Below are 12,318 nucleotides of genomic sequence, written 5' to 3'. Positions count from 1 at the left end.
AACTGATTTTTTGGGGGGTATTATTATGTTATAGATGTTTTAGTGTACCTGGAAGTGTTTCTTTAATTTTTTTATGCATAGAAAGGTACACTATAAACTATATACTAAGACAAACATTTGACTAACTGATGTTAGCTACAAACCATATCTAACTGTTCGGATTTACCTACAAATTGGATGTAAAGACAGACTCAGGAACAGAACTAGGAAGTGAATGTGGTTTTCCTTCAATTTGATTAAAACAGTGCATGGGAAACTCCCTGACTGGACAAGACGTTCTCATCACAGGTGTCTTAATCCATTTGTTCCTCTGTGTGGGGCCTCAGGAGTCCTCCCCCGGGGAGGGGGGAGTACACTTTAGAAAGATGGAAAGTAGGTGAAGGAGGAGGAGGGTGTTTACGCAGGAGGAAGGGGTGAAGGAGGAGAAGGGTAATTACGCAGGAGGAAGGGGTGAAGTAGAAGGGTGGTTACTAAGGAGGAAGGGGTGCTGATAGCCCGCATGACACCACCCCTCAGCTCTCAGGCAGATCAGTTTTAGAAAAGAGAGCAAGTGGCATTGAGGATCTGGAAACCAGTTCTCTGGAAACATTTCATGTGCCTTCAAAGCCTTTGAAAAGTCTTTAAGCCACTGCCCGCTCCGAGGAGTAACACCGCCAGGTGTGGTCAAGTCGACTCCTGGCGAGCCATGTGTGTCAGAGTAGAACTGTGCTCTCTAGGGTTTTCAGTGGCTGAGTTTTTGGAAGTGGATCGCCAGGCATTTCTTCCAAGGTGCTTCTGGATGGACTCAAACCTCCAAACTTTCAGTTAGCAGCTGAGCACATTAACTGTTTGCACCACCCCAGGACTCCTCCCAGGAGTAAGCAAACCCTGAATGATGACCCTGTTATTAGCTGTTTCTACAGCCGAGAAAACCGAGGCTCAGAGCAATTTAGTAATTTTCCCGGGACTACCCAGTAGGTGGCCACACTGAGATTAGAACTCAGGGAGCAACTCTCGAGCCCACTTTCTTTCCACGTTAGGCTGTGCTGGGAACACAAGGTCTGTGTGTTTCCCCTAGTATCCTATGCTGAAGTGCAAAAACGCATTATTGTGCACGGCAGAAATCACCTCGTGTGTTACGATCACTTATAATGTTAATATTACCTGCTGAGCACACGGGCGCTGGCAAAGATCGCCTTACAGACATACAAGGAAAGCATTAATAATTCATTATTTCCTCCTCATCACCAAAAACCAAAACCGATGCCAACTCACAGCGACCCTCTAGGACAGAGTAGAACTGCTCCATGCAGTTTCCAAGGAGCGCCTGGTGGATTTGAACCGCTGACTTTTTGATTAGCCGCGCTAGCTCTTAATCATTACACCAGCAAGGTTTACCCTCCTCATCACATCCCCCAAGAAATCAGCCTCAGCTGTCCCAGAATTACTGCCTAATAACCAGCAGGTGGCGCCATCACCTCATAGTTGTCCTGCTACCGCCCCGTTGCTGTCTGGATGCGTTTGAGAGAATTCCATTTTGTAGTCTCCAAGGCAATGGGTTTTATACTTTACGGTGAAATGGAAACCAAGTTTGCAGCCCTTTTTCTGCTCTGACTCTGGCCTCTTTCGTGTTCTCTCAGCTCAAAGATGGGCTCTAATATCTTAGCCTTCATATCTGGCTGGCTCTTATTGATTCAGTTTCCTTGAATTTCACTTCCTTGATGCCAAGGAGGATTTTATGGCGCATCGTTTTGGGCATGAGCCCTGGTGGTGCAGTGGTTAAACCCCGTGGTTAGTCGGCAGTTCGAATCCACCGGCCGGTCCTTGGAAACCCTAGGGGGCAGTTCTGCTCTTCGCTGTCTTACAGGATCACTATGAGTCGGAATCGACCCGATGGCAGCGAGTTCGGTTTTGTTTGTTTCTTTGTTTAGGTAAAGAATGTATTTTTGTAAGAACTCATTTCCTGAGTATTCCTCCGTCCCAAGCGCTTTGCTCGGATCACCGCATTTAATCCTGATCATAAGACGTGGTAGATTCTGTTTTGATACCAGTAGTAGTGGGGTGCCTGGATTCTGGTTTATTGCGGGTTTGTTTTGTTTTGTTTTTTAACTCTTCAATAAGTAACCACATTTTTTGAAATGTTAGTGACATATTGCATCAGTTTTTCTCATCAGGAGTTTATTATTTACAAATCATTATTGGATAATGTGGCCTGTTCCGGGTGACTCTAATAAAATGTGATAAAAAATCAAATTATTCATAAATATCATGTAGAATATTTTATTTATAAACATTATATGCATATATATATAAACAGTCAACTAGTTAGATGACAGATTTAATATTTTTTAAAACCTAAATCGTCACGAAGCCCAAATCAAGATGACATTCAACAAGACTGTGTGCGTAGGTGTCTGTTTGTGTGTTTCTGTGTGTGTATGTGTCTATGCGTCTGTGTGTGTCTCTGTGTGTGTCTCTGTGTGTGTGCGTGTGTATCTGTGTGTGTGTGTGTCTGCGTGTGTGTGTGTGTGTAGCACTGGGGTAAAGAAGGTCAGGCAAGACCAGTGGGCACCAATTCTAACTCGCCCACCTTCTGCATGCCCGCCTCAGCATTTAAGGAGATATATGCATTGCTCCTTCCCAGATGAAATATTATCACCACAAATATCACTATATGGCAAAAAGATTTCCAAGCCTCAGTCAGTCAGTAGCTCACTTAGAATCATCAGATCCATCCAAGGTCACTCAGCTAAACCCCTTATGATGCAGAGAAGATATCTTGACCCCCAAAACTGGTGACTTCCTTAAGGCACACAGTGGTGGCAGTAGCAGAACCCCAACCCCCTAAACCTGCAGCAGAGTTCCTTCCAAATGAACTACCCTGACCTTGTGTACTGGGAGGATAAAAGTGTATATCCAGATACAGGCTTCTCATTGTCTCTTGCCAAATGTCTTCTTCTTTATTTAGGCTTCATGACTATTCAGGTTTTTTTTTAATATATTAAGTCTGTCATCTAACAATTGGCTGTTTATCAAATGTTGTGCTACTTACTAATTTGATAATGTCGTCTATGTCCTCTTCTGTGACTTTAATAAAAATGTTGAGTGGCCAGGTTTGAGGACAGAGCTTACTGATAATTTACAAATTCCATTTAGGGTCACCTTGATTCATTAAACCAAAGACTGGGTATATGATGAGCGGGGCCCGGTACAAAACGGAAAAGCAAAGCTCTTGTTAAAAAATTATTAAGAATTTCAAGACAGCAGGGCATTAAACCACGCACAGGGCCCCTCTGTGTTACTGCCCAGGTCACACCCCTGAAGACAGCCCTGATTAAACCTCTTTGGTTGCAGTCATTCAGTCTGTTACAAATTAATTTATCTAAACTCTGTCTGCTGGAATTGCTTCCGGCTGTGAGTTAACAGAAAACCCAACAAACAATGGCTTAAACAAGGAGAATCTTACTTTTTCCAGGTAACTAGAGATACAGAGGTAGATAAAGGACATGCCCCTTCTCTCTTCCTTTCTCTTCTTTGTTAGCATCTAGCTTTCATCCTCTTGACAAAGTGTGGGGTAAAAACTTTAACTTTACCTAAAGTAATGGGGTCTTGCCCTTGTTTCCTGAGAAGATAACTCTGAACCCTTGGAATTTCCTGATGGAGGCACCTTTGTTATCTAAACCACACCGGAGAATTTTTGCTAAGGAGTGTGGGCTGGTCAGACCAGAAAGACCCTTGCTGGTCATGTCAACTAACCTCAGGAGGCATGATTTAACCTGTCATGCATATCCAATGAGACCCTGAACCCAGAGGCCCTGAGAGCTTCCTGGTTGGTGAAGGGAGAGTGACATCCCCTCTTTGGGATATGGAAACTCCACGTTGGGAACCCTCTCAGACCTCACCCATGGATCTCTTCCTTATAACAATCCTGATAGGCATCCTTTTGCTATAATAAATCTATAATCATAAGTATAGTACTTTCTGTGAGTTCTATGAGTCGTTCAAGCAAATTACCAAGCCCAGAGGAGTATGAGGAGCCAGCAGGTGGAAGTGAGGGGAGGCTCCTGAGCTTACAGCTGGCACCCTGAAAGGGTAGAGGGAAAACCCCAAATTTACAGCCAGCAGGTCAGAAGTAGGATGTTGTGAGAACTCCCAAGTTTATGACTGACATCTGCCTGTTTGGTAGTCTAAAGGACAGAGTTTTTTTCAACTTGTGAGATCAGACCCAGCTCCAGGTGGTGTCAGAGATAACTGAGATGTGGGAAAGTGGGGATTTGATTAATGTTTACATTTTGCGGATTGGATTTATGTTGATTTTTATTCTCAAACAAGGGATAGTATAGAACCTCAAACCATCATATCCACATTCTAGGCAAGAAGAATGTGGATTGGCAAAGGGCAAAGAACAAAAAGCTCTCTTAAGCATTTATCTTTTTATTCAGGAAGGGAGTTCTTCCCTGGGGATTTCTGCCTACATCTCATTGTCCAAAACTGTGTCATGTGACCACGCCTAGCTGCAAAGGAGGCTTGGAATTCTAGTATTCCACTCTCCAGTGCCTTGGATTGAGAAAGACAGAGGAGAAGAGGGTTGAAATGAGTGTGGTAAGTATTTCAACCATCAATTGTTGCAAAACACACGGCCCCAAAGTGTAGTCATTTCAAACCAACAATTTATTATATCTCTTTAACTTTCGGGGTCGAGGCTCAGCTGGGTAATGTTTTTATTCTTTATGACATGGACAGGGTTACTTGGTAGCTGGATCTGTCCAGAGATTCTGAAATAGCTTCAGTCACATACCTGGTCCCTTGTGGGGGTTGACAGGAAGGCTGAGCTCAGCTGGCACTATCATCTGAAGCATTTCCAGCTGGGTGACCTCAGGTCGTCTCACATCAGCTCAGGCTCGCACTGGACCCCAGAGCGAGAGTTCCAGCATCAGGGCGGAAGTTGCACTGCCTTTATGACCTGCTTTTGGAACCCCTGCGGGTCACTTGCACTGGACTCTCGGTCAGAGCAGTCATGTCCATTCCTAAGTAACACAGGGGTACGTTTGAAGGGCCTGTGAATGGAATCGTACTGCATCGAAAACTGGGACCAGCTTTGCCCAGGTCTGATCTTTTATCTCTCCTTTATGCCTCTCTAGTTTATCAAAGATTAGCAAGACTGCTTCCACAATCATAGTTGTAAAAATGTTCAGACAATTTTAGACCAAAACCTCCTAAATCATCGATGTGCCGTCATGAGATTTCATCGGTATTTTAATCAAAATGTTAAGTTTTCAGGAAATAGGAAATATGGTTCTTGCTGAGTTGGATCTAGGGGTTTTTGTTTTTTTCCTTTTTTTTATATTTTTTTATTGTACTTTAGATGAAGGTTTACAGAACAAATAGTTTCTCATTAAACAGTCAGTACACGTATTGTTTTATGACATTGGTTAACAACCCCACGACATGTGAACACGCTCTTTTCTTGACCTTGGAGGACCTTTTTTTTGGTGAAAATATACATAGCCAAAGTTACAGCACTTCAAAAGTTTCCACATGTACAATTCAGTGACATCGATTGCATTTTCCAGTTGTGCTGCTATTCTCACTACCCTTTTCCAAATTATTCCATCACCATTATCTTCAACTCACTGCCCCCTAGGCTTCCCATCAAACCTTTTGAGTTGCTGTTGTCAATTTGATCTCACGTAGGTAATTCTTTTTTTTTTTTGTACCTTAGGTGAAGTTTATAGAACAAATAGTCTCTCATTAAACAGTTAGTACATGTACTGCCCTATGACAATGGTTAACAACCCCACGACATGTCAACACTGTCCCTTCTCAACCTTGGGTTCACTATCACCAGCTTTCTTGTCCCCTCCTGCCTACTAGTCCTTGTCCCTGGACTGCTGTGCCTCATTAGTCCTGTTTTGTTTTATGAGGCTGTCCAATCCCTGGCTGAACGGTGAACTTTGGGAGTGACTTCACCACTGAACTAAAAGGGTGTCCGGGGGCCATACTCTCTGGGTTTCTCCAATCTCTGTCAGGCCAGTAAATCTGGTCTTTTTTTTGTGAGTTAGAATTTTGTTCTACATCCTTTTCCAGCTCTGTCCAGGACCTTCTATTGTGATCCTGGTCACAGCAGTCAGTGGTGGTAGCCAGGCACCATCTGGCTGTACTGGACTCAGTCTGGTGGAGGCCGAGGTAGCTGTGGTCCATTAGTCCTTTGGACTAATCTTTTCCTTGTATCCTGTTCTCTTCATTCTCCCTTGCTCCCGAAGGGGTGAGACCAGTGGAATGTCTCAGATGGCTGCTCACAGGCCTTTAAGACCCCAGACGCTACTCACCAAGGTAGAATGTAGAACATTGTCTTTATAAACTGTGTTTTGCCAATTAACTTGGATGTTCCCTGAGACCATGGTCCCCACAGCCCTCTGCCCCAAAATTCATAGGGTTTTTTGTTTTTAATTATTCATCTATTAGATTGTTATGGACTGAGTTTTGTCCCTCAAAAAGATAGGTTAAATGTTACTTTGTTTGGGAAAATAGGGTTTTTGTTTGTAGATGTTATCAGTTCCTGAAGTAGGCAGGGCGGGTCCCTCCTGAGTGGTGTGTCATGAAAGGGGAGGGCAGACAGGGAGAGTCACACACAGGGGAAGCCACAGCTCATGATCCGTCTGCAGGCCAAGGCTGAGGAATACCAAGAGGCCTCCGGAAGCTGAAAGAGACAAGGAAGGAGCTTCCGTTGCAGGGGCAGGGGGAGCAGCCCAGTTGACGCCCTAAATTCAGACTCCTAGCCTCCAGAACTGTGAGAAAACACGTTTCTGTCCTTTTGAGCCATCCATTTGGTGGTATTTTGATATGGCAGCTGTTAAGACACGGGTCTACTTTGAAAAAAGAAGTCATAGTCACAAACATTGGGCAGCAGAGTTTGGGTTTCTGTCCTAGCCCGTTTTACCCTTTGGCTGTCACCTGTGCTTCCGGCACCTCGCTGAGGGCTCAGCTGTGTTCAGCGGGGCTGCCTCCTAAATCCAGTTATTGTACCTGGTGTCTGTTGATCTCTGCTTCTCTTCTTTCCATGCCAGTGGGCATTGAAAGTCCTTTCTTTTTTTCCTTCAGGCGCCTCAAGAGCCACTGGTTAAATTCGGTGTTCTTTTGTTATCCCACGGTTTCTCAGGCTTTTTTCCACCAGTTTCATACCTGGGAACCTGCAGGGGCCCAGAAGGAGGGAGAGTGAAATCAGCCTCGCACCGCAGGCCAGCCATCTGCCCAGCCACATCCCCTCTCGCAACCTCATCAGGCGCACGTGGGCGCGTGTACACTCAGCTTCGCCCATTCTTCTGAGGAGCATGCTGCACAGCCCGTGTCCCCACAGAGACCCAGCCTCTACTTTATGGCAAAAGAGTCGGAGAACCGAAAACACTTTTGCGCTTAGCTAGGTTTCCCAGCTTCAAGTCACGTTCTTTTTTTTTTTTTTTTGGAGTATTTCTTTCCTTCTTTTTTAATTGTGCGCTAGGTGAAAGTTTACAGATCAAGTTAATTTCTCATACAAAAATTTATACACATATTGGAGAGGTGGGGCCAGGATGGTGGAGTAGTCAGATGCTTCCTGGGGTCCCTCTTACAACAAAGACCCAAAAAAACAAGTGAATTGATTATATACGACACTCTAGAGGCCCTGAACATCAAATACAAAGTTGAGGAGTCGGGCTGAGCAACTGGGGGAGGGAGAGACAGTTCAGAAGCAGCAAGGATTTGCCAGACCTGGCCTGGCCGGCACCCTGCAGGCTGGATCGGCGGTGTGCTCGGGCTGAGGCAAGCAGTAGTGCTCAGGACATGTTTTCCACACTGGGAGAGACCGACCAGCAGAGAGTCTGCACAGGCCTGCGGAACCAGGGGAGAGCAGCGCTGGATCTTCTAAAGTTAAATGCAAGCATCTAACCTACTGCTCAGGATCAAAAAAACCCTTCTCCTCTCTGGGAAGTAACTCTCTCCCATTTACCTGCCCCCTCCCCACTCTGCTCCAGTCCCCTCCTGCTTCAGCAATTGCTGTGCCCCCTGGGCTGGAAGTGGGACACTTCTCACATTCTGAGCCATTCTCCAGGCTTTGGAGAGGAAACAAATTAACAAACAGGAAAAAATAATCTGCCCGCTCCCCTAAGCGGAGAACTCAGGGCAGGCACAGCCCCTTTGCGTAGGCACAGGTATAAGGAGTCCATGGACTTCGAATGCCTTTCACTCCTAGGTGCCCATCAACAGACAAATGGATAAACAAATTATGGTATATTCACACAATGGAATACTACACAACGATAAAGAACATCTCACAACATGGAGGAATCTGGAAGGCATTATGCTGAGTGAAATTAGTCAGTCCCAAAAGGACAAATACTGTATGAGACCACTATTATAAGAACTCAAGAAAAGGTCTAAACACTGATGAAAACATTCTTTGGTGGTTATGAGGGTGGGGAGGAAGGGAGAGGGGAATTCACTGACTAGAGTGTAGACAAGAATTATCTTAGGTGAAGGGAAGGACAACACAATACAGGGGAAGTCAACGCAACTGGCCTAAACCAAAGCTACGAAGTTTTCTGAATACAACCAAACACTTTGAGGGATAGAATAGCAGAGGCTGGGGTCTGGGGACCATGGTTTCAGGGGACATCTAGGTCAATTGGCATAACAAAGTTTATTAAGAAAATGTTCTGCATCCCACTTTGCTGAGTGGCGTCTGGAGTCTTAAAAGCTTGTAAGCGGCCATCTAAGATGCATCAATTTGTCCCAACCCACCTGGAGCAAAGGAAAATGAAGAACACCAAAGACACAAGGAAAATGTTAGCCCAAGAGACAAAAGGGCCACATAAACCAGAGAATCCATCAGCCTGAAACCAGAACTAGATGGTGCCTGGCTACCAGCAATGACCATCCTGACAGGGAATACAACGGAGAGTCCCTGACAGAGCAGGAGAAAGGTGGAGTGCAAAACTCAAATTCTAGTAAAAAGACCAGACTTAATGGTCTGACGGAGACTAGAGGAACCGTCGAAGACATGGCCCCCAGATTCTCTGTTAACCCTGAACTGAAACCATTCCCAAAGCCAACTCCCTATGTGCTATGTGCAGGTGCTGTGCAGAATAAAAACGACTAAGACAAAAGATGGATTGACACAGTGGCTACAACAGCGGGCTCAAGCATAGTGACAATTGTGAGGATGGCGCAGGACCAGGCAGTGTTTCGTTCTGTTGTACATAAGGTTGCTATGAGTCGGAACCAACTCGACGGCACCTAACAATAACAACAAGACCAAAGATGTAGTCACCACTTCAGCGTTTTTAACAAGTGCATTTCAGTGACATTGATTATACCCATCATGTTGTAAGACTATCACCACTATGTTTCCAGTTTTTTCCATCACCTTTAACAAACTCAATGCCCATGAAGGAATACTCCCCGTCCCGCCTCCCCCCTCCACCCCCCGACCCTGGTAATCACTAATAAGCTTTGGTCCTCATGCGTATGCCTACTTTAGATCTTTCATGTAAGTGGGATCATACAATATTTGTCCTTTTGTGACTGCTTCACTTCACTCAGTGTAATGTTTTCAAGAACATTTTGAACAATAGTTTTAAAGGGAGAAAGATTTGTTGTTCCTTCCTTTACATGATATCTTCTCGTGTCCTAATCATCTTTTATTCTCCACAGCCCCGACACGGTACCTTATACCTAATAAGCACCAAAACAAACCAGGTGCTATCAAGTGGATTCCTACTCATGGCTACCCCACATGTCAGAATAGAACTGTGTTCCATAGGGTTTTCATGGCTGTGACCTTTGGGAAGCAGATCGCCAAGCCTTTCTTCTGAGGTGCCTCTGGGTGGTTTGAACCGCCAACCTTTTGGTTAGTTGTTGAGTGTTTAACCATTTATGCCCCCAGGGACTCCTCATATCTAATGGTGTTGCTAGGTGCCGTTGAGCCACTTCGGACTCTTAGCGACCCTATGTACACACTGCGTCAGTCCACCTGGTTGAGGGTCTTCCTCTCTTTCGCTGACCCTCTACTCTACTAAGCAGGATGTCCTTCTCCAGGGACTGGTCCTTCCTGATAACATGTTCAGAGCACGTGAGATGAAGTCTTGCCATTCTTACTTCTAAGGAACATTCTGGTTGTACTTCTTCCAAGACAGATTTGTTTGTTTTTTTGGGCAGTCCATGGTATATTCAATATACTTCATCAACACCATAATTCAAAGGCATCAGTTCTTTTTGAATCTTCCTTATTCACTGTCCAGCTTTTGGATGCATGTCTAGTAGGGCCTCAGTAACGCTCTGTGTAATTTAGCGGGTTTTGTCTTCCGTGTATTCCCAGCGGCAGGGGCAGCACCTGGCACTTACGGTGCACAGTGTCGTTGAGGTTCGTGATTAGAAAACTAGACGTTCACGTCAGACAGACCAGGTTCAAATCCCAGCTTTGCCACATGTTGGCTCCGTGGCTTTGGATTAACCCTCTAAGCCTCTGTTTGCTTGTTTGTAAGATGGTAACCATGAAAGTACCTGCCCCATGTGGTTGTTACAAGGACAAGATGATTTTGTGCAGGTACAATGCTCACTATTATGCCCAGCTCACGGCAAGTGCTTAATAAGTGTCCTGGTGGCACAAAGGTTAAGTGCTTGGCTGTTAACTGAAAGGTTGGCAGTTGAAAGTCACTCAGTGGTTCCGTGGGAAAAAGACCTGAAAATCTGTTTCCATAAAGATTATAGTCTTGAAAACCCTATGGGACAACAACAACTACCGTTGAGCACCCAGTAAATGTGTGTTGACTTGAACTATGTAGCAACACAATGTCCTCAGCCCTGGAATGGGTTTACCTTTTAGCATTTCTTTTTTCTTCTTTTTTTTAAATAATATTGTATTGTGTTTACCATGAAAGTTTACATAGAAAATTAGGCTCCCATTTAACAATGTCTACACAAATTATTCCGTGATATTGGTTACATTTTTCACAACGTGTCATTGTTCTCATTCATTCCATTCTGGTTGTACCATTTCCAGTACTCTAGTTTCCCTGCCCCCTTCCCTTCTCATCTTTGCTATAGAGTAATTGTTGACCATTTGGTCCCCTATAGATGATTTTTTAAAAGGAGCTCTTTACTCACGGATGATATTCTTTGTTTTATGAGCCAATCTGTTATTTAGTTAAAAGGTGCCTTCAGGAGGTAGTTTCAGTTCAAGGTTTAAAGAGTATCTCAGGGCGAAAGTCTTGGGGAGTCGTCTAGTCTCAACCTCTCCAGTAAGTCCGGGCTGTTTAAGAATTTGAGCTCTGTTCCACATTTTTCTCCCATTCTATCAGGATCCATGGATTGTGGCCCTGACCAGAACGGTCAGTTGTGGTAGCCGGGCACCATCTAGTCTTCTGGAAGATGAGGCTGTGGTTTATGTAGTTCATTATCAGTCCTGTAGACTGGCTTCTTCTCTGAGTCTTTAGTTTCCTTCTTTCTGTTTTGTTCCAGATGAGTAGAGACCAACAGTTGTACCTTTTAGCGCTTCATTGTGGATTTTAGAACATGGACAGTGCCTGGGTTTTTCTTTGCTAAGTTCAGTCATAACAGGTGTTAGTAGCCATAACCCACATTTGATAACTTCACCATGATGGCCATCAGTGTGAATGTCAGAGAAGCTTCCTGGGCTTTATCAGTCTGAACATGGAAGTTTCATTTCCATGGTTACAAACTTTGCTTTGGTTTGTTTGACCTTGGGCTCCATATCTTTGCTACTGCATTGGTTTCACAACTTAATGTGGAGGGAAAATAGATCAGAGGGAGGGAAAGCTGCTTGGTAGGAGACACACCTAGTTTGAGATACATGTGCAGTAAGCTGGGGGGTAGAGCTTGCTACCACCCAGCTCCCGAGAGGGTGGAGATCTTGTGTTCCCTGCATTCTTGGCATGTCAGAACAGAGGAATGGCGGACACTGGCAGCAGGATCTCACTGCTGTGGCAAGTCAAGGGGAGGAGTTGACAGAGTCAGCTATTGACGGTCCCCAAAAAGGCTGCGCTGATTTCTCGCTGAGCCTCCCTCACTGCACAGACTCTGATGGGCCTGAGCTGACAGAGAGCCTGCAGAATAAGTTAAGGGTCAGTCCCTGACCAAGTAGATCTTGATTTCTAAAAGGCTAGGGAAAGAAGACATGCAGGCTATGTGATGCTAAGCAGTGGGACAAGGAGGTTTGGTCAGTTGGGCAAAAGGGCTTGATTTAACAGAGAGCTGGCTTCAGATATGGGCCACACTACTGGATGGATGGATGGATGGATGGATGGATGGATGGATGGATGGATGGATGGATGGGTGGATGGATGG

The 12,318-nt window shown here is 44.9% G+C and overlaps 1 long non-coding RNA gene across 1 annotated transcript in view; it reads left to right on the top strand.

Moving 5' to 3' along the window:
- The window catches only part of LOC111822436 (uncharacterized), a 31,791-nt gene that overhangs the window by 18,065 nt on the left and 1,408 nt on the right, over window positions 1–12,318 (top strand). Inside the window, exon 4 of the long non-coding RNA XR_002825700.1 lies at window positions 4,422–4,581. This is a non-coding gene — a long non-coding RNA (uncharacterized LOC111822436). The remainder of the gene's footprint in view (window positions 1–4,421; window positions 4,582–12,318) is intronic.

This window comes from Trichechus manatus, unplaced genomic scaffold (assembly GCF_000243295.1).
Source record: "Trichechus manatus latirostris isolate Lorelei unplaced genomic scaffold, TriManLat1.0 scaffold00177, whole genome shotgun sequence".
Lineage (NCBI taxonomy): Eukaryota > Metazoa > Chordata > Mammalia > Sirenia > Trichechidae > Trichechus > Trichechus manatus.
This window is presented reverse-complemented; position numbering and strand designations above follow the sequence as displayed.